The sequence below is a fragment of the Vombatus ursinus genome, unplaced genomic scaffold (genome assembly GCF_900497805.2).
Source record: "Vombatus ursinus unplaced genomic scaffold, bare-nosed wombat genome assembly UNPS02014826.1, whole genome shotgun sequence".
NCBI classification, from domain to species: domain Eukaryota; kingdom Metazoa; phylum Chordata; class Mammalia; order Diprotodontia; family Vombatidae; genus Vombatus; species Vombatus ursinus.
Window position 1 is genome coordinate 167,888 of NW_020954604.1, and position 23,107 is coordinate 190,994.

The following is a 23,107-nucleotide window of genomic DNA, read 5'->3' on the forward strand; positions in this document are numbered from 1 at the left end:
TTACTGAAAAGTAGGGGTGGCCTGTTCAGATATGTGTTTCAAGAAAGTCACTCTGGCAAATGATTGAAGGATGGGTTGGAGTGGAGAAGGACTTGAGACACTAAGAACAATTAGAAGGGTAGTGTAATAGCTCAGGCAAGGGGTGATGAGGACCTGAATCAGGATTATCATTACAGGAGTGCAGAAAATGTGAAATGTGTGAGAGATTGATGATGTAGAGAAAAAAATGACAAGATTTGGCAAGTGATTGGATATGTGAATTCAGTAAGAGAGAGGAAGGCAGCAAGGTGGTTCAGTAGATAGAGCACTGGGCCTGAAGTCAGGAAGACTTGAGTTAAAATCCAGTCTCTGACACTTACTAGTTGTGTGACCCTGGGAAAGTCATTTGACCTCTGTTTGCCTCAGTTTTCTCATCTGTAAAGTGAGGATAATAATATCACTTATCTCCCAGGCTTGTTGTGAGAATCAAATGAGAGATAATAATTGGAATGTGCTTAGCATTGTGCCTGGCACATAGTAAGTACTGTATATGTGTTAGCTATTATTATCAAGGGTGACAACAAAGTTGTGAGCCTGTTTGAGTGGAAGAATGGTGGTATCCTCAATAGTAATAGGGAAATTCAAAAGAGGGGCATTTTGGTGGAGAATGATAATGCATTCTACATGTGTTCCCTACCTAGGCATCCCTCTGTGTGTATCCATCCATATATACCGCCTGCCCCAGCCACACGTAGTTTTGCATATTTGTACCTTCAAGTATGTTCCCTACGTGTGTCCATTCATTCTGCTGATGTTGCATATATTTATAACTTGTGAATGAATGAATGAAAAATAATTATAAAGCTGTGTGCAAAGCACTGTGTGAATTCTGGGGATACAAATGGAAAACCTTGCCCTCAAGATGCTCACATTCTAATAGGAGGAAGCAACACATGCAGGTTTCAGCTGCAAACCAGATGAAAAAGCCCAATGAGATGGTAATGCATTATCTTTAATGTCATTTCTGTTAATAAGATTATGTCTGTTGAACTACGCAGTAAGAAATTTCTTATGTTTATATTTTTGTAAGAAATGTCTTTTATTGCTAATTTTCTTAATGTACCATCTTTTAAAATTTAATTTAAAATTTAAAATTCACCTTTGCTTTGAACTAATTGTGTCCTCTGGCTTACTATTAAAGGTAAACACATTAGCGGGGCTTTTGAGCTATGGTTTTGGAAGATGTGGATACACAGAGTATCTTGAATCTGGAATAGGAATGTTATGGAGGAATTTGTCCCATGTGTTGGAAAAGGGTGCCCCCAGTTCTTATACAATAGTTTATATCTCCATAATCTTTTAATATTTGTAAGGTGCTTTATATGTGCTATCTCATTTGATCTTTAAAATAAACTTGTAAGGTAGGTGATGATGATGATGATTTTGATGATGAATCATTTTTCAGTTATGCCTGACTCTTTGTGACCCTTTTGGGGCTCTTCTTGGCAAAGATACTGGAATGGTTTGCCATTTTCTTCTCCAGCTCATTTTACAAATGAGGAAACTGAGGCAAGCAGGGCTAAGTGATTTGCCCAGGGTCACATAGCTAATAAGTGTATGAGGCCAGATTTGAACTCAGGAAGATGTCTTCCTGACTCCAGGCCGGACACTCTAGCAGCCCTGAGGTAGTTAATACAAATATTATTAGAAGTGCTTTACAGGGGGCAACTAGGTGGCATGGTGGATAGAGCACTAGCCCTGGAGTTAGAAGGACTTGAGTTCAAATCCAGCTTCAGACAAGTAATTTACCCTAATTGCCTCAAAATTTAAAAAAGAAGAAAAAATACTTTACAGATAATACTAAAACTCAAGGAAGGTAAAGGAATTGCCCACACAAATAACTGCTAGACCATAGATTTGAACCTAAGGGATTTTGGCTTCAAGACCGGCAGTATTTCACTCATAATTAACTCATAACTAATAAGCATACTGCCTTGCATATGGTAGACACTTAATAAATCTATTGTCTTTTGTTGATAAGGAGAGGGACTTTAACCCATGATTTCCCTCTACCAATTGAGGGAAAAATTATTATTTTAAATTTATTTTTATGTTTTATTTTATTTTTTATTTTATAACTTATTTTTAAATTTTATTTATTTTGTTTAAATATATATTTAAAAATTTTCAATTTCTACTTACTATAAGAACATATAGTACACATGTATGTGTCCAAGAACATTGTAGAAACACATTGGAGGAAATTAAGATTAAGAGAAAGTAAGACAAGTGTGTTGCCACATTAGCTGGTTTTGTTTCCTTTAGGCCAAGTTGGGGAGGGAGGGTTGGAAATTGGTAAGTGTATGGAGAGCAGATGAAAGAGAAATGTCACTTGTGTTTTTTAATGATGGTTTCAGAGTCTTAATTAAGCACAGCGGGTAAGAAAATTATGAACAGATTTCAAGGCCCTGTGCATCCAGGATTCAAATTATAAGTTCTCTAAAAGACATTCTTTGACTTTATCTCCAAATTCTTATTCCTTTCACTCTGATACCTCTCCTATCAGATGATTGAACACTATACAGGAGATCGAACCCTGAACTGGGCATTAATTCCAGATAATGTTCTTGACTTCCAAAGTTTCTTTAGTGGCTAAATCCCTTTCCTGAACATTTAGGTGCTTTATAGGTTGCAATTTACAATTTGTGACTCAGTCCAGTTACATCTTAGCTCAATAAAGTCACAATGGAAAAAGAATCATTGTTGTGATCTTACCTGTACATATGAAAAAAATATTTCTCAGTCTCTCCATCCAGTCATCCATTATTTTATTTAGCTGGGTTACACAGTGAATAGAGCACTGGACCCAGAGTCAGGAAGACCTAAAACCAGATATGACCCTGGGCAAGTCACTTAATCTCTGATTACCTCAGTTTCCTTATCTATAAATAGGGATAACATTAGCATCTATCTCCCAGGGTTATTGTGCAGATCAAATGAGATAATAAATAAAGCAATTAGCATAGTGCCTGGTACATAGTAAGTACTATGTAAGTTGGCTATTATTATCACTATTGATAATAATAATAATAAAATGTTTTGTAAACCATAAAGCACTATATAAATGTTAGTCATCATTATTATATATGTACAACTATTCACTCCAATAAAGCAAAAACTCCTTAGGCTTGCATTCAGGGACCTAACAAAATTCCAACCTACCTTTCTAGTCTTATTTTATTTTATTCTTCTCCATCTATGTATGGTATGCTCTATGCTCAGAATGTTGTCTCGACCATGGCCACTTGATAAACTTCTTTCCATTCTTACAAGTCCAGAATGGATGCCACCTCCTCCATGAAGTTTTCCCTAATTTCTTCAGGCAAAACAAATTTCTCCTCCAAAATGTGTTTTATTTATGTTTCTTCAGTCATGTCTGACTCTTTGTGACCCCATTTGAGGTTTTCTTGGCAGTGGTTTGCCATTTCATTCTCCAGCTCATTTTATAGATGAGGAACTGAGGCAAACAGGGTTAAGTGACTTACCTAATGTCACATAGCTAGTAAGGGTCTGAGGCTAGATTTGAACTCAGAAAGATGAGTCTTCCTGACTCTAGGCCCAGCAGTCAACCTACTGCACCACCTACCTGCCCTGAAAGTCAGGCTCCTGTTACCTTAAAAGGTATTGAAGTTGTCTTCGAGAAAAATTGATTGGCTCAAGAGACTATGGCTCTTGCTATTGATATAAATCCCTCCCCGTGTGTGCAAAAACCTCTAAGGTAGCAGGGGCAGTAGCTCCTCCCTCTGGCTTGTAACCTCAGAGTAGCAGCATGAACTCTACTGGAGTGCTCAATTCACCTAGATCAATGCTTTATCCTGAATCAATATCCCTTTCCCTCTCTGTACATCCCTTCCCTGCTATGGCTAAACAAACCTCCTATTTTTAATTGTTATACAGCTGATGAGGGTCTCATTTCTTTTTAATTTAGTACCTAAACTACAGGGCCTAGCTCATGCCCAACCTTCCACAGAGGTCCAAGTATATACAGAGACTCTTGTCTTATTCCTCTCAAAGTCACTCACAGCACCTACCAGAGGGCCTTGAGCATAGTTAATCTGTTATTTTTGTTGATATGGGTAGGGACTGGATCTGTGATTTCACTGATGTAGAAGACTTTTAGGTAAGAAAACTCCCTTTACCAATATAGATCAGCACCTTCTCAGCGATTTATCAGTCTTAGAGAGCAACCCAGTGTATTGCTGTTATTCAGTCATTTCAGACTCTTTATGACCCCATTTGGGGTTTTCTTGGCAAAGATACCAGAGTGTTTTGCCATTTCCTTCTCCTGTTCATTTTACACATGCAGAAACTGAGGCAAACAGGGTTAAATGACTTGCCCAGGGTCACACAGCTAGTAAGTGTCTGAGGTCAAATTTGAATTCAGGTCTTTCTGACTCCAAACCTGGCATTTTATCCACTTCACCACCTAGCTGCCTGCTAGACCAGAGTACTGAGAGGTTACATTACTTGCCAGGGGTCTCATAGACAGTATGTATCAATGGCAGTACTTGAAGCCCAGGCCTTCCTGGTTTTCAGGCTGGCTCTTTATCCACTCTGCTCTGCTACTTCTCTCTTGTTGAATCAAATTTTTGTTGAATTATAAATGTTATGATTAAAGATGGAACATTGGCTGGAACTGATGTCTTTAACCAGAGGCCAAGTAGACATAATTTCTTAATTAGGATCATGTTTGTGCTTTGTCAACTATAATAATTTCTTTAAACTGAGGTCTTCTTAATGTAGTACGTTTATTATTGCCTCTCAGAAAGAGTTCGGAGGGTGTAGTTCTGGAAGACACCTGAGAGAGCACTGAATCCAAAGCTGTCATTTTAAAGAAGATGAAAATGAGGTACATGGAGAGGAAACATATTACCTAAGTTAACACAGGTGGAAAGTGTCAGGGTCTCCAGTAATACTCAAGTACTCTAAGTACTCAAGTACTCGGTACTCAGGTACCAAGGGCTTTCTATTTGGAAGGGTTAGCTAGCCCAACCCCTTCAATTTACAGATGAGAAAACTGAGGCCCAGAGATATTAAGTAATTTGCCCAGGATTACACAGGTAGTCAGTAAGTCATTAGAGTTATAGTTGGGAGGTACTAGAAATAAGATATATTCATACATCTAGAGACAGAAGGGACCTTAGAACCCCCCTAATCCCACCCCCTCATTTTACAGATGAGGAATTTGAGGTCCAGAGAAGTTAAGGGGGTTAAGTTGGCAAACTTTAAGAAGTTATACACAAAATAAGTAGCTAAACCGGGATTTGAACTCAGGCTCTTTGAATCCAGGTTCACTGTTCTATTCATAGCTCCACATTGCCTTGCAAGTAAGGGACTTGGAATTTGAACCCAAACACTCTGATCTAAAATTTGGTGTCATTTCCATTGTAAAAGGCTGCCTTAATGTGCCTTAAATTTATACTTTTGTATGAATTGTTTGATTGTACATTTTGTTTCAAGGACTTATCCTCAAAAATTTCTCCTCCCTACCCCCATAAAGTACAGTGTAAGGATCTACATAACTAAATACATTATAATTTTCACACTAGAACTGAAAAAAGTTCAATTAGTAAATTTTTACCATTTCTCCTCTCTCCCGCTTCATTGCTTTCTCCACGTATACTTCTATTTTCAGACTAGTTAGTTGTCAGTCAAAGCTTGAAGGTCCTTTCCTGATTCAAGTTCAAAGGATGGGGCCTAGCTCTTTTCCACTAATAAAGAACAGACAGAAAGATGGAATAGATCAAAAGTAGCAATAGCTTGAACCCTTCCTTGCACAAGTGAGAAGTTACTGAACTTGAATATGCGACAGGAATCATTGGACTGGTTGCTAAATTTTCTTTGGCAAGTTTCTCTTTCGTTATTTCAGCTAATCAATTTAAGCTCTAGTCTAGACAATAGAGCTCACTTGAGAGTTTCCCTTCCTTGTTCTTCCTGCCTGCTGTCTGTTGGACCACCTGCACATCCCTCTCTGGAAGACAGATTTCAGTTGCTTAGAAAGTTGGGGTGGAAGAGGGTTAGAGTATTTCTAGTTACTTCTTCTTGCCACTCTCATTTTCCCTTCCAGCCTTTATCTGAGGAATTGTTGTTGGGCAGGGACCTATTGCTGTCCAAACTGTGAGATCAGGAGTGAATTGAGTTTAAGGCATGGTCTTTGAGAAAGAAATCTAGCTAGTAACCCCCAAGTGAAATAAGTATGTTTTGGCCAACATGAGTCCCTGCCCAAGCACCACTTAATGGTTATTTTTTGGGCCCTCCTGGCTCAAAGTGAATGTAAATAGTAACTGTTTCTCTTTTGGCCAGCAACCCTGAGGGTCTTCCCTTCCCAGTTTGATTTTTTTTTAATCAAAGGGGTCATCCCCTAATCACTGAAAGGGCATTGCCTCACTCAAAGTGAGAACCTGAAAAGACATTAGCTTAAAAGGGCCAAGGTCTCCGGCTGCATCCTGAACCATCTCCAGTCCTCCTGATCTATATCTGGCCACTGGACCCAGATGGCTCTGGAGGGGAAAGTGAGGCTGGTGACTTTGCACAGCCCTCCCTCATTTAAATCAATTCACTTGCAAGTCATGTCATCATCTCCTGATGTCGTGGTCCTGTTCAAGAACAAAGGACAAACCACACAACCACATATCTGAGGAAACTTCTTCCCCTTATAGTTGCTGATTATCTCTCCTCTCTAGACTCCCATTGATGCCCCATTTTTCATTCTTAATTGTTAGCTTTATAGCCCATTTGAAGCCAATGGAAGTGTTATATATAGCTAATGGCAACACAGAAATTTTGTCATGTCTTGTGAGGATCTTCAGAAAATAAAATGGTGAGATAGGTCTGAAATCATGTTTAATGTTTTTGCTTCTTATAACCACAAACTTAGAGTTGGGACTTTAGAGGCTACCTAGTCCAATTTACCCACTTTATAGATGAAAAAAATGAGGTCCAGAGCAGTTAGATGACTTGACCCAAGTCATATAGCTAGCAAGTGGCAGGGGCGGGATTTGAACCAGGACTGGGAGTTGAACTATGGCTCTGATTCTAGAGTCAGCTTTCCAGTTTCTATATTGCCTTCTGTCTGATTAAACTCACAGATCTAACACACAATGACCCTTCCCTCTCACTTAAAAAAAAACTCATAGGGTTAACAGACACTGACCCTCTCCTTCCCTGAAGCCTCAATCCTGACAATACAGAGGACTTGGACACTTTCTTCTCCTCCATCATTCTACTTTAAATTGCTGAGGCAAGAATGCAAGAGAGAGATTATGGGAGAGAGAGAAAGTAAGAGATTCCTTTCTTCTTAAGCTATTTCTCCCCTGCCAGGTGAAAGGACACTTTTACCTTTCTCCATTCAGGCATTAGCCTGTCAGTAGCAAAGAAAATGAGAATAAGCCCAAAGGATTTAGTCCATCTGTGCCCAGAAGGGCACATCAGATTCAAGGGGGAAAGGGGAGATTACTTTAGAGACTTTTAAGAGTCCAGTGGGTATGTGAAGAAAGACAAACACAGAGAGGGATACATTTTTTTAAATCTTATATTGCATTTCATTCCAAAACATCACAGCATAATACAAAAGGTTTTAAGACAAACACACTTCAAGGTGTGTCTGTCTGTCTATCTGTCTCTCTCCTCTCTCTCCCTCTCTCTGTTTCTCTGTCTCTGCCTGTCTCTTCTGTGCTTCTGTCTCTGTCTGTCTCTGTCTGTCTCTCTCTGTCTGTGTGTGTGTGTCTCTCTCTCTCCCTCTGTCTCTGTCTCTCACTCTCTGTCTGTCTGTCTCTCTGTCTGTCTCTCTCTATCTGTCTCTCTGTCTGTCTCTGTCTGTCTGTCTCTCTCCCTCTCTCTGTTTCTCTGTCTCTGTCTGTCTCTTCTGTGTCTCTGTCTGTCTTCTGTCTCTCACTCTCTCTGTCTCTGTCTGTCTCTCTCTCTGTCTCTCTCTCTGTCTCTCTCTCACTTTCCCTGTCTCTGTCTCTCTCTCTCTCTCAGTCTCTCCCCCCCCCTTTAGGAAGGAACATTTTGGAAAATTGTAATTTCTCATGCATGTTCCTGCTGTTGCAGCTGGGTACTTTGTGTGTAGACTCTGGGAATATGTCTGAGGCCCTTTTTTGAAAAAGAGAAAGAAAAAAAGTTGATTTGCGGCTGCTCACTAGTGCAGCTGTAGTGAAAAGTACATTATAAATAATCCTGGGAAAGAGAAGAGAGCTTTAAACTGCTGTTCCTTTATTTGTAGCTGGTATGTCTCCCTCAGGTGTGTTTAGTCAATTATCAGGAAAGCTCAGTCCCCCCACTCCATTTGCTTTTCTTCACTTCCTCCTTCCCTCCCTCTGTTCCTTCCTTCTCTGCCTCTCTGTTCGCTCTTCTTTCATTCTTCTATTTCTCATTAAATTTTCCCTTCCCTATCTCATAGTCTTTTACATCCTGTAGGACATTTTTCTTTAAGTTATATCTCAAAGCCACAATGACCTGGCTTCTAGTCCTACTTCTGACACAAACCAGGTGTGTTACCCTGGGCAAGTCATTTACCTTCTCAGCAAATTTGGGTAACATTCTAAGACTATAAATTATAGAGCAGGTACCAATCTGCATTGGTAAAGGATGTTTCCTAAATGGTTGTTCTCTAAACTATTGAAAAAATCATGTCTGATCTAGAATGATAATAATTTCCCACCACTTCCCTTGGCTTAATTTAACACTTTCCAAACTTCTTAACACTTAATCCCTATCCATGTCCAAGATTCAGGGACACTGGCCTTTTTGTAATTCCTCATGGTTAATACTCCATCTCCCAATTCTAAGCCTTTTCAGTATCTGCCTCCACACCTCTAATGAACTACTTCCTCCCCTCCCCTACCCTCCAGACTTCTTTCAAGACAATTCAAATTTTACCTTCTTCTAGAGGCATTTAATCCTCCATCCCTCTCCCTTCCCCCCACCTCTGCTAACTTATTCCCTCTAAGATTCCTTCCCATTTATAGAGTATATATGTTGCATGTGCATTAGAATATGAGCCCCCACAGAGCAGGGATCTTGCTTTCCCCTCCCCCTTTTCTTTGTAACCCCTACATTTGTATAGTACTTCTGAATATAGTGGGTAATTAATAAATATGTATTGAAGGAGGTCCTTTCTCCTCTCATCCTCAACTTTTTCAGAGACAGTGGGTGGATTGTAAAGCTGCCTAATAGAGGCTAATCAGCCCAGGGTGCACAGGTGCCTCAAACTTTATGATAACCAGTTTCCTATAGTACTTTTAACCCCTTTGCACTGAAGGGCTCAAACTTTCATTGCCAAAACATCCTCTTTCTTCTTTGCCTTCCCCAGCCCCCACTATCCCTTTATAAAGGAGATGAAATGCGTTAGAATCGACTGAAACCAGAAAGATTTGGTAAATGCTCAGAATTCCCTGTATTAAAAATAGAAAATAGAGGAGCCATCCACCAAGCTGGCAGTTCCAGAAACAAGAGCAATGGTTTCTTTAATTCCCCTCCCTGCCCTCCCCCCTGACTCCCAGCCCCCCCCCAACTCTTCATATCCTTGAAGCTGAAAAAGCCCTCAAAAAAGCAGAGTGGGGGGGCCTCTGGGTACTTCTCTCCACAGACCATGGATAATTCTAAAGTAGTCTGCACTCTGTTAACACAGAAACATCTATTTTGTTCATTTTTTTTAAATCGATGAAAATCTTTTCAGGAAAAAACAAAACAAAACAAAACAAAACAATAATATCAAACTTTTAAAGCTGCAGGGAGTCACCATACTCTCTCATTTCTCCTTTCTGGCAGAAGGGTTAAAAGAACAAGTTTGTCTCTACCAAACCCCCTTAATTCTGATTAAGCCAACTAAGAACAATTATAGAGACTGCTGGACATCTGGATGTGAGAAAAATCAGGCAGTTATATATATTGAGAACCAAAAGTGACCTCAGAAATCATCTAACCTAACCCTCTCACTTTACAGACAAGGAAACTGAGTCACAGAGAGGCGGAGTGATTTGTCTAAGGTTACACAGGTGCTAAGCAGAAGAGCTGTGATTCATGGGATCATAGACCATAGAATCATAGGTTTGGAGCCAGAAGAGACCTTTAGTCACTTACTCCCACCCCCTCATTTTATAGCTAAGGAAACTGAGGATCTGATACATTAAATAACTTGCCTGAGGTCATATAAGTTGCAAATAAAGAACTTGTGTTTGAACCCAGGTGAAATGACTACACAATTAGTGCTCCTTCCACTATTCCATGTTGTTTCTAACCCAGTTCAGATTAAAATTGAAAGGGATTTTAGGGGTCATCTATTCAAACTCTCTCATTTGAGAGATGAGGAAATTGAAACCCAGGGAAAACTTGACTTGCCCAAGGCCACACTAATCCTCTTAACCAGGAAACCTAGCTCTTTCCACTGCCTTATTCTGGTTTCCCATACAACCCTATAGCTATGTATAGGCTCCATAGTCTGTCTCATTCACCCTCTTGCTCATATATACTGTGCAAGAATATAAAGGGAGAGCTTAAGGAGCAAACACAGAAATGCAGTCAGACTAAACAATGGTTAAAAAGATAACACTCAGTGAGAAGAAATGCTTAGGAAGAAGTAGAACAACTTTCATCTCTGGGTTAGAGAGGTCCAGATGGTCTTTCCTCTTTATCCTCCTTTACTATAGGTGATAAGGTCATAAAACTAGGAGAGGCAAGGAAAAGGAGGTGAGGGATGGGAAATTTCAAAAGGAAAAGGGTTCCTTCAACTTTTGGCCTGAGAGTACTTTTTGTTAGGGAGTGAATTTGGTTCTGGAGAGCTAAAGGGTCCAAAGTGAGGAAGCAACCAAAAAAGATGAGGAGTGTCTTTGTAAGCTTTGGGAAGAATGTTTCTAGAGTGTTCTATCCTATATTTAGAGTGTTATAGCAGTTATTTAATTAGATAGTGGTTCAGTGAGTGGGTATATTAGATTGGATTAGAGCATTAAAACTTGTCATTAACAAAGAGGTTCCTGAATGGCTAAGAATCCTAACCATGGATGCATAAACTCAATTCATTCAGAAATCTAAACACAGCAAAAGGAGTGAGGGCACATGTCTAGACTCAAAATAGAGTTTAGCAACACACTTCTACCCCCCTTCTTCCAGAACCTCAGAGAACCAAACCACAGACATCAACCCTGTACCACCAGTGTGGAAGCTCACTGAACTACTGGTTCTCGGCCAGAGAGTAGAGGAATGGAGGGAACAGAACAGGACACTGAAATGAAACACTGTATGTAGGTGTGTGTGTGGTGGGGGCTGGGGAGGGGGAGGAGAGGTTGTGTGGCAATCCACTAAGCCTCAGGGAAATTACTCAGTATCCAGTTAGGGTCAATTCCTTCTCCTTAAAAGTCATTTGGGTCAGAGACCTAGGTTGGAGAACCATGAATTACCCAGTGTGGGAAGAGACTAGATTCTTTCAGACCCATGGAAACCATAATCAGAGGGGAGAGAGTCAGAAAATGAACAATAGGGGAAAATAAGGGGAAAAAACCCTGAAATTACCAAAGATCTTGGGAAGATAAAAACTCAGAAAACTTGAACATAAGCAGATAAATCACCAAGGACAATGTTAACAGGAGGAAAAACCCAAAGGCTCCTCTGACCACTCAATACCACAAATATCTCTTCATGTTCTAAGTTTTTATGACACTTCTTGTTCTTGTAGCTCTATGACCTTCTGATCCTATAATCTCTTCTTTGGCTTTTGTCATAACTTCTCTTGGATTATCATTAATTTGACACTTATATTTTCTTCATCCCCCTACTAGATTATAAATTTCTGGGACATTGGAACTTTATCTTATACTTAAAAAACCCTCTTTAGGCTTTGCACAAGGAAAACATTCAACAAACAGGTGATGGCTTGCTTAATGTGGTACTCCTTAGATAAATGAAATGTCATTCCCAATGCAGGTTGAATTTATTTCTGACTGAAATGTAGTCTGTTGAAGGAGAGTAGGAGTGAAGTAATGGGAGGCAATCAAATATTAGGCTAGGAGGAGTACTGAAAAGATTATTCTTAGGCTGTGTCAGGATATGTTAACTACCAAAAAGGGTAAGTTGGGGGGGAATGGAGAAGGTGAGTGAGAAGGAAGTCCAAATCAATGGGCAGCCTGGGGCTTGGGATTATGGGGGGTTTCCAATATTCATATAGATGTTTCCCTAAGGATTGGCTTTACTTGCTTTTATGGGACCTCAAAGACACTTTACCTCCAATCATCATCTCTTAAGGTAAAGTGAGTACTGGGGACTGAAACCTCAAAATTATAAGGATGCCGTAGGATATCATGTTGAATGGAAACCAATTTTCCTGGTGAGAAACCTGGTTTCATTTTTTATGTTATAAATGTTGGTTTAATACTGATTATGTGTCATGGAAAAGCCCCACAACACTCTCTGCATCAAATGCTGTGAAAATTATCCAGCACATATTATACCTCTAAGCGCTTCACCAAATGTAATAATTTCCTGAAACATAAAAGAAACTTTCTCTCCCATCTTTATTTTTTTAAGTGAGAGTTCTCTGTGCTTTAGTCCTCTTGTTAAAAACCAGAGGCAATAAAACTTCTTTAATTTTTCCTACTGCCCAGATAGTGCAAGAGTAAATGGGTTGAACCCTTGCTCTAAAGTCCTTGGGCCCTTGGGCCACTGAGCTACTTCTGGTATAATGATAACAGAGGTTATTTTGCATCACTTAATTTGGGAAGTTGAGAACCAAGTTCACTGAATCAAAGAACCATAGGAAATCAGCTCAGGGAAAATCTCCCTGTGACCATTTAGTCCATTCCCCTGCCTCTACATCATCCCTAATACCATAAATAACAACCTTATATAGAAAACTGTAGTGTGGTATCATGAATAATGTTGGGTTTTGGAGACAAGATGACCTAGATTGGAATCTGGCCTCTGATACTTCTTAGCTATGTCATATTAAGCAAGTCACTAAATCTCTCTCAGCCTCAGTTTCCTCATCTATATAATGGGTATAAAATAATACCCACCTCATGGAATTGTTGGTAGGATCAAAAGAAAAATATTTATAAAAGGTTTTATAGGCTAATTTAATAGTACTACAAAAATGTTAGCTATCATTGTTATTTTTGTTTCCATTATCATTATTGTTATGTTTCCTTTAGCTGCACCCTTTGGACTTATGAGATACTGCTTCTCATTTGTTTTGTCTCCTCTAATCAGAATTTGAGCTACTTGAGAGCAAGGACTGTGTTTCTTTTATTTTTTTTTTTCCTTTCTACTTGTATCCAGAGCACACAGCACAGTGTTTGGCCCATATTAAGTCCTGAATTAATGATTTTTTTTTCATTTGTTCATCCAAGTCATAGACTTGTCATGATCTGCATCAATGGATAAAACTGCAAAATTTGCAAGCAACAAATAACTAAAGCATTGCATTATATGTGTCAAACAAAAAAGTCTGAAGGAAAAAGTTTATCTCCTGACTAGGAGGATCAAGGAAGACTTCCTGAAGGAGCCAGCATTAGAACTAGATGCTGAAAGATTAGGAAAAATCAGCAAATGACAAAGGAGAAGGGAGCATTTTTAGCTGGAAAGAATAGGAGCAAAGATATGTAGGGAGGAGGAGACCTGCAGACAGGGCAGAGAGTTAATTAGTTAATTAGTGGTCAGAGATAGACTATTTCAGATAAATCCGTAAAATGCTTATTGTTTTAAAGGTTTCCAGAACAGAGGTCTCCTCTGCTTCTTTTAAGTTGCCAGAAAAGTTATTTATAGTATTTTCTCTTATCAGTCATCATAACTTGCTTCTTTATTCTGCATCCCTGGGTTGTTGTGAGGATCGAGTGAGATAATGTATGTGAAAACATTTTTAACATTATAAAGTGCTAGACAGATAGTATTTTTATTACCATTATCATTAATTTTTTTTAACACGTATCATGCAGTGCTTTAGTTATTTAAAGAAGGGCTTGCAACATTGGCTGTGTTTTCTCTACTGATGCAGATCATGACTTTTCTATGACCTGAATGAATGAATGAAAAAAACCCTTTTATTAAGGACTTAATATGGACCAAACACTGTGTTATGTGCTCTGGATACAAATAGAAAGGAAAAAAATAATAAAAGCAACACAGTCTCTGCTCTCAAGTAGCTTGAATTCTGATTGGAGGAGATAACACAAATAAGAGAGTCTAGCTACTCAGAAGGGTGAAGCTAAGGGAAACAACAGTAACAATGATGAAAACAAAAATAACAATGATAGTTAACATTATTACAATTTTACAAATATCATTTCTTTTGAACTTACCAACAACCCTGTGAGGTTGGTACTATTTTCATACCCATTTTATAGATGAGGAGACTGAGGCTAAGACAGAGTTTAAACCCAACATGACATAGATAAGAAGTATCAGAAGCTAAATTCCAATCCAGGTCATCCTGTCTCCAAACTCAACACTATCCATGATACCACACTGCAGTTCCCTATATAGGATTATTAATATTTATGGTATTAGGAATGATGTAGAGGCAGGAGAATGGATTAAATGGTGATAGGGAGATCTTCCCAGAGCTGATTTCCTATAGTTCTTTTATTCAGTGAATCTGGTTCTCAACTTCCCAAATTAGGTGATACAAAATAACTTCTGTTATTACTACATCAGAGGTAGTTCAGTGGCCCAAGGACCAACGACTTCAGAACATGAGCTCAAGCCATCTATTGTTGTACTATTATTATCACCTTGTCTTACTTAGTTTCCTGGGTTGGATTTTGTGGGTGATGTTGTTTTTTCATCAAACAAACAAAGGGCTGTCAGTTAGTAAGCCTTAGAAAACCATAGGGCCATTTTCATGATATCTATTTACACTCCAAAGGTATTAGCCTAGCAAGCCAACAAAAGGTGGGGGAGGGGAAGAGAAAGGGAGAATAAAAAATACATGTTGTTCAGATCATGCCATGCAGTTGAATGGGCAACTTATTGAGTTATATCTTTTATAGGGACTCCAGATATCTGATGAGGTAGGTCAAGAAGTACATAAAATGAAGTCAGACTACTTAGAAAATTGCAGAATGTTTTCTTTCAGTTATTTCAGCTATTACTTACAAAAGCCCATTTTAAAAATACCAGTATGTTCATAGTGGCTATAAAACGTGGAACACTGTAATCTCAGAAGAATTGTTCTCATCCACCCATTCTGATGAGGGAAATCTTCATGCACTTGTAGAAGTGACAGGTTTGAGGTCTGTAAGTTACCAACAACCTGGTTTAGCCCATTTGTCAAAATAGTTTACCAGAGTGTGGACACTATGTATGCTATATCTTCTTGGAGCCACTAGTGAGGGTCAAGTGACAGGTGATTGTTTTAACAATGTGGTTGTTATAAATAGGTGGCAGGATATCACTAATGATGACTTGTATCTAATAAGTCACATAAAACATGCAATAAAGGGTATAGCGTGATGAGGACATGTATGACCGATCAATGAGACAGAAATAGGAAATGGTTAACCCATATTGCTCTGTTAAAAGAACAATGTTAAAATTCTACTTGACTATAAGTCATGGAGTACCATAGATCTAATACTAGAAGGGATCATGAGGTCATTTAATTCAACCTCCTCATTTTACAGATGAGGAAACTGAGGATCAGAGAAAATAAATGACTTACCCAAGGTTATAGAGCTAGTATCTGAGGTCAAATTTGAACTTGGATTTTCCTAACTCCAACTTCTACACTCTATCCCCTACAGCAAATTGGTCAGACATGTAGCCTTCAGGATACACTGGTGACCTACAACCCTCTAGAGCAATCTAAACCAGATTAATATGTAATTGGGAAATAGTTAACAAAATAAAAACATACAATAAAATATAGATAACATTATATTTTAAAATGAGGTCATTATGTAGCAGCAGGCATCCTTAGGTATGGATTAGTGGCTTCCATTTCCGTTTAGTTTAACATCACTACTGTGGAGAGCTAGGTGGCACAGTAGATAGAGGGCCAGGCCTGGATTTGGGAAGACTTATCTTCCTGAGTTCAAATCTGGCCTCAGATACTTACTAGCTGTGTGACCCTGGGCAAGTCACTTAACCCTGTTTGCCTTAGTCTCCTCATCTGTAAAAATGAGCTGGAGAAGGAAATGGCAAACCTCTCCAGTATCTTCCAAGAAAACCCCAAATGGGGTCATGAAGAGTTGGGCATGACTAAAACAATTGAGCAACAACATGCCTACATGATACTCCCTGAATCAGATTTGCTGCTAATTTATAGGACAAAGGAGATATTGTCAATGTATGTAGGCTGAAGGATATTACTAACAATGACTCATGTACAAAAAGCAGTGTAATGATGATGATGATGATGATGATGATGATGATGATGATAGAAATAACTTTTATATAGCATTTTAAGGTTTGCAAAGCCCTTTACAAATATTATCTCATTTGATTCTCACAACAACCCTGGAAGGTAGGTATTATCATTCTCCTCATTTTACAAATGGGAAAACTAAGGCAGACAGAGGTTAAGTGACTTGTCCAGGATTACACAGAGTGTAAGTGTTTGAAGACATATTTGACCTGAGGTCTTTCTGGTTGCGGGCCCAATTCTCTATCCACTGCACCACCTAGCTGCCTCTTGGTATAAAAAATATTAGGGAATGATTGGAAAGGAAGTCAGGTAGATTGTGTGGGGATAGTAAAGAATAACAGATAATACTGACAAGTGCTGTGCTATTTCTAATGAAATTCTAAAAGACCAAGAGAAAATGTTGTGTTGGGTAGATTCCCTAAGGAAGGCTTTCTTGGAAGACATGAGAAAAGAAATGAAAAAGATCTATAGTCTTAAGGAAATATATACACAGCAAAGATTCCACAGATTGATTGAAGTATTGCAGTATTGTTGTTACTATCATACCAAAGGCTACTATGTCTAAGACTGGTACCATCTTACAGAAAGACTGAGAAATAAGGGGGACATAAAGTATAGATCAATATCCTTTTGCTGGAAGGGACAACAATCATGTGATCTTTCAAGACTATACCCACCTATTTCATTCATGATTTAATAAACCAATTAATAAGTCAACAAGAAATTGTTAAGTACATTATTGAGAAAGCTGTGGGATGTAGAGGAGCACTGGACCTGCAATCACAAAGATCTGAGTTCAAAACTAGCCTGAGACACTTACTAGCTGTGTAACCCTGGGCAACTCACTTAAACCCGGTCTGACTTAGTTTCCTCATCTGTAAAATGGGGAAGAATAATAGCATCTACCTCCCAGGGTTGTTGGGAGGATCAAATGAGTTAAACAAACATAAAGCACTTTGCAAATCTTAAAGGGCTATGTAAATGCTAGCTAGTATTATTAATATCATGTACCTTATATGCGCCAGCCACCATGTTCAGCAATGGGAATCAAAGACAAAATGAAATGGCCCCTGATCTCAAGGAGTTTATATATACTAAAGGGAGAAAACAACATGCACATGGTATTTGATTCTAGGATATCCCTAGAAATTAGTCAGTTTGACTTGGCCTTCCCAAACCTCTGTATCACTCCTTTGTTCAGGTTTAAAGTACAGAACCACAGGATTTTAGATTTAATGGGGAGTGATCCCAGAGATCATCCCCTACCTTGTCTGGCCTAGATGACTGCCTATGTCCTTTCCAACCTTAGGATTCTAGGATTCTGTAATCTCACCCAACTCCCTCATTTCACAAATGAGGAAAGCAAAGCCTCAAGCCGAGATGCTCCCTGGTAAGAGGCCTTCACTCAATTGCCACTTGTCTCTTGAAGCTATTCTCTGGGTCTGACAACTTCAGTCTCCCCATATTTAACTTGATTGACCTTCTTTGTCATTAAAGGGTGGAGGCCTACCCAGTGTGGTTTGGGTCAGATTGAATGCTGTGTTCCTCCTCTCTGTGAGCGCCTCACTTTGGTTTCCTGAGTTCTTTTAAGTTTCTGATGCGGCTTATGCCTTCTGTCAGCCATCCTTCCTGACAGATTGCCTCAGGCCTTACATCCCTTACAGCCCTACCATGTCACCTGCAGGTTGAAAGCATCCTGATGGATATCTTCATTTTAGATCAGAGATGTTCAGAATGGTAATATTCAGTAATCCCCCCAACTCTTCTCCCCACCCCCATCTTTATTTTCCTTTTGAATTCTCCTCCCCCAACCTTATTGTAGCTAACTAGACAGCTAGCTTTAGTCCTTATTTCTGCTTAAAAAAGTAAAAAATAAAAACTAAAAACAGACACCTCTTTTCCACATAATCAGTGGTTTTAATTTCTTTTACTTTTTAATCCATTTTTTTTGTTTTTGTTTTTTTGTTTTTGGCAATTGGGGTTAAATGACTTGCCCAGTGTCACACAGCTAGTAAGGCCATATTTGAACTCAGGTCTCCTGACTCCAGGGCTGATGAGTTAGTTATTATCCCAGCTAGCTGCTCCTGTTAAGGGATTTTAGAGATTTCTAATCTAAGCTGTGAACATATGGATAAAGAAACTGAGGCGATCTGACTTGCCCAAGGTCACACAGCTTGTTAATAAATAGAAGAGCCAGGATTTAAATTCAAGACTTCTAATTTCAAAACCAGTGCTCTTTCTACTGCACTGCAAACTTCTTTCTACTCCCAATTAAGGAAAACACTCTAATCATTATGACTTTCCTTTAAGACTATCAGGACTTTAAGACTACGTAGTTGCTCCAAACTAAAATTATTACAATAATGGCTTCAAACAAACCAGCCTAATTTGCATTGTGTTTGGGGTGCATAGCAACAAGCATGTCACAACTCAATTCTCGCTCACCATGGCATCTTGCCCAGTGCAAACAGGAATTAGTTCCTATATAGAACCATTGTTGCTCAGTTAACTAGATTCAAGTCAATAAACATTTATTAATTGAATACTCTGTGCAAGTCACTTTGCTAATAAATGAAAATTTACTTCATATAATCTGTCCAAATATCTCTTGGTGAGAGTTTTTATTTGGACTCTGCTAACTACAAATCATGGCAGATAGGTAGCAGGTCTGGAATCAATAATATCTGAATTCAAATCTGGTCTCAGATACTTACTAGCTGTGTGACCCTGGGCAAGTCACTTAATCATATTTGCCTCAGTTTCCTCATCCATAAAATGAGCTGGAGAAGGAAATGGCAAACCACTCCAGTATCTTTGCCAAGAAAACCCCAATTAGGGTCACAAAGAGTCAGAAGTGACTGAAACAACAACAACAAGAAAAACCACAAATCAGGATAGGTGGGTTTTGTTTTGATCTTTGAGTTGTTGCTGTCTTCTTTTGTAAAGAACTTGGAGCTGAAATGCAAAAACTGACGCTCAGATAATGTCCCCAGCATAGATGTGCATAGAGTACAGGGCTGTGTCCTCACATACTGGAAGAGCATCATGGCCAATGGTTTTGCCCAACTAGGTACTCTGGTATACTCATCCCATAGTCTATGGGTCCCCAGAATAAAAAGTCAAAGTGCAAAATAACTTAAATGATTATGACTGGTGTATTAGAACTAGAGAATAATCCTAGAAATTTGAAAAAAAGATAAATTTAGATTAAAGAGAAGAAAGTACTACTTTAAATAATATGTATGTAAGTCAGCCAGCATGGTACAGTGGGGAGAGGGCCAACCTTGGTGTTGGAAATTCCTGGATTCAAGTCTTGACTATAATTGATCAATCTTAAAAATATGTATCCGGATACTGAAGAAAACAAAACTATTCAGCATTGGCCAAAGCACTTGACTTTTCAATATCCCAGGCAACTCTTTAAGAGTATAAATTATTAATATGGAAACATTTTACATTGTACATGTATAACTTATGTTGGATCGCTTACTGTCTAAGGGAGGTGAGAGGAGAGGGAGGAATAGAATTTGTAACTGATAACAAAAAAAAAAACAAATGTTAGGAAATTTTTAACATGTCATTGGGGGAAATCGTGTATGTATAAAGAATTGAAAAAAAAGAGTATAAGTTGACATTTTGTTTTGATGGAAGGAACATTTACCAAAAATGATCCCTATAAAAATGAGGTCATAATTCTGAATCAAAGAGACAGAGACAAATTGACAGACAGATGAATAGATACATAGTCAAGCAAACAAATACATAAATATAAACACGTATAACTCATTATCCTAACAAGTAGTAAAGCTTAACAGTTATAAAGACCACCATGAAGGACTTAACATTATCAGGAATTGTGCTTTACACATAGTAGCATAAATATAAATATATATATATATACACACATATATGTGTTTGTACATGTATGGATACATATATTCATTTCATATATATGCATACACATGTATGCATGTGCATATGTATGGATATATTGATGTATATTTACAAATTTAGCTCCTCAGAGATGGAAGAAAGTCTTGGAAATTAACCACTCTAACTTGTACCTGAAAAGAAATTGCCTCTTGATAAATAGTCATCTATCTTCCACTGGAAGATCTCTAGGGAATGGAACATACCACTCATTAAAACAACCCATTGAACATATGATTGACTCCAACTGTTAGCAGGTTTTTTTTTCCTTCTATTGAGTTACGATCTAACTTTTTTTTTTTTTTTGCAACTTCAATCTATTTTTCCTTCTCAGGCCAAGCAGAACAAACTTCAAATACTTGAGAACAACAATCAAAACACCCCCAAGTCTGCTCTTTCTTAAACTAAAAATCTCCCATTCCTTCAACTGTTCTCCATATGAGATGGTTTTTGGCCAGGCTTTTAACTTCCTTAACTACTCTACCAGTGTATACTCTCTTTTGTCAAAGTCCTTCCTTAAAATGTGGCACACAGAAACAAACACTTTTACTCCAGTTGTGGGCTGCCTAGCAAAGAATAGAGGTGAACCATTCCCTACTTTGTTCTAGAAACTAACCCTGGATTAATGTGGCTTAAGATTGGGTTAACATTTTTGCGGCTATGTAGCACCATTGGCTTATTGAACGTGGAGCCCACTAAATCCCTTGGGTCATTTTCTATGTTAATCATTGCCTAGTCATGTTCCTTCCAACCTATACTTGTGCAAATTAATTTTTTAACTTAGGGAATAAAAATTTACATTTCTATAAAATTTCATCTGACTGGAATCTGCCTATTTTTTTAGTCAGTAAAAATATTTTTGGAGTTTGATTCTGTTTTCTAATGTGTTAGAGGTAGCTGGGTGGCACAGAAAATAGAGTCCTGGACCTGGAATCAGGAAGACTTGAGTTCAAATCCTGTCTCAGATACTTATAAGCTGTGGGATCCTTGACAAATCACTTAACCTCTGTCTACCTTAGATAGAGTTATCATCCATAAAAGGGGATGATATTATCACCTACCTCGCAGGCTTGTTGTGATGGTCAAATGAGATCATATTTTTAATGTGCTTAGCATAGTACCTGATACACAGAAGGTACATAATAAATGCTTATTTCCTTTTTTCCATCTGCAAATCTGATAAGCGTGCTACCTTTGACTTACTTCAAGTCACTAAAAAAAAAAATATGGTAGAGTGAAAAGAGCATTGGCTCTAGAGTGATAGGCCAAGGATTCAAATCTTAACTCAGACAGGCCTTAGTTTTCTCATGTGTAAAATGAAGAGATAGGACTAGATGACCACTGGGGTTCTTTCCAGCTGTCAATCTATGATCTTATGTTGAACAGGACAGGAGCAAGTACGGACCCCTGGAACACCCATACTAGAAACTTCCCTCCAGTTTGGCACTGGTCACTGTTTTGTTGGAAATTCATTAGACTGGTTGATAATTCAAGTAGTTGTATTATCATCAAGACCACATCTCCTCATCTTGTTCAATGGGCTCTCATGAGACAATGTGTTGAATAACAAATGTAACAAGCTCTCTGGGTTATTCTACATTAACTTTTACTCCTACTAGGGATGTGTACTTCAGATTCTAGGTATTCTGTTGGTCTACACTCCCAAAATCATGGCTCACGAGTCCTAACTAGTATGTTACCTCTTAACAGTTGGCTAGAAGATTGAATTAGCTCAAAGAAAAGGCATTTTCTGAAATGAAATAGTAGTAACAATATGTTCCCACATAAAGCCAGGGTGCGCTCTCTCACAAGCACATACAGCATTGGTGGGAACAGAAGGCACACACAGTGGACTCTGCCAGAGAGTTCTACACATAGGGAATACATTTGCCCAAGTCAGCTCATACCTTTGTCACCGAAGGGTCCTGATGGCTTTATTCTTCTCATGGTGTTCTCACGTTGTTCCCTCTAGTACAGCATATCTGCCGGGCGTGTTACTTTATTGGGTTCCCTCTCCATATCTATATTGTATACTCCTTTCTCAAATGACTCTTCCTGGTAAGTTCATCACAGATCTAGAGAAATGAAAAAGTCCTCTCTTTGTGTCCCCACTTCCCTCAGAGTATAAGGAATGTTTCCTCTAAGGTTACCTCCCTGTTAATTAGGAACAGTAGTAAGACCACAGGATTCAAAACTAGAAAGGAACTTAAAAATCATATATTCCATTCCTCTCATTCTATAGAGAAAACTAACTCTGAGAGTAGTGATTTTTCCAAGGTTTCACAGATCATAAATAGCAGGACCAAGGTTTAAACCTATTCAAAGAAGCATAGGATTTAGAATTGATATCATTCTGAGATCAATTTCTGAAACTCTCTAATTATATAGGTAATGAAACTGAAGCCCTGAGAGGTCATTTGATTTACTCACTGTCCCAGGTCCTTGGGCTCCAGAAATCTCTTTACTGTAAGGATAATAATATCTTCATATAGCACTTCTTACTTTTCAAAGGACTTTCATATACATTAGCTCTTTTGGGACTCAGAACTTTACTTTCACTGCTTAATTTCTCCATGGCCCACCACTCCTATAAGACAATCAAGTAAGCATACTTGCCCCATTCCCATTTTTATAACTGGAACTTTTTATATTTTTATAATTTTTATAACTTTTATAAGTTTCAGATGGGTTAATCAAGCAAACTTAAATACTAAATGAGAGAGAGAGAGAGAGAGAGAGAGAGAGAGAGAGAGAGAGAGAGAGAGAGAGAGAGAGAGAGAGAGA